We start from the raw sequence: 746 nt of genomic DNA, 5'->3' as shown, positions 1-746 counted from the left end.
TCCTACCCCACTCCCAGCAATTTATCACCTGTGTACTTTCTACCAGGTACACGGGTAAGCAAGTGTTATGAATTAATACTTATAACTAGCCTGTGAAGTAGCTTCTATTTTCCCAATCATACACAATGTGCTATAAGCTAAGGGAGCTAAATAAATTTGTTTAATCTCTCATGGCCAGGATGCAGGGAACTCAGGCATCCATTTTGTTTGTTTATTTGTTTGTTTGTTTCAATCACCCTCCAGAATATTCTGTGTGCAGCCGGGTTAAGAACCACTGCTCTTCTCTTTGAGCTCTTTTATATCTAGGGGCCACATGTTTCATCTCTGGACGTAGTACAGTGACTTGGGACATAATATGTGTATGTGGAATAAATAAGATTTTATTGGATCTTCTACACCACTCAAGGAGGTAGGCCATGTAGCCATCATAACTGCCTTTTTTTAGCTTTTATTTTTTGGATTTACAAAGAGATCCAGAAAGGTAAGCAAGTTGATCTTTCTTAAAACACAGTGCTGCAGTGGAACACAGGACACCCCACCCTTCCATGCTCTGTTCACCATTGTTTCTTTTTCTAGGAGAGCCTCCCAGAGAAAGATTTCTTTTTGATTCTTCCTGAAAAACTTTGGTGGTAAGAGATTCATTTTCACAACTGGTCATATTTAGAGCATCTGTAGTGCTAGAGTACAGAGTAGAGAGAGACAGGGTGGGTACTGCTGACAAAGAGGTAGCAAACCAACTGTGCAGT

The sequence above is a fragment of the Pteropus medius genome, unplaced genomic scaffold, assembly GCF_902729225.1.
Source record: "Pteropus medius unplaced genomic scaffold, Ma_sr-lr_union100, whole genome shotgun sequence".
Classification (NCBI taxonomy): Eukaryota; Metazoa; Chordata; class Mammalia; order Chiroptera; family Pteropodidae; genus Pteropus; species Pteropus medius.
Note: the sequence above shows the minus strand (reverse complement) of the source record.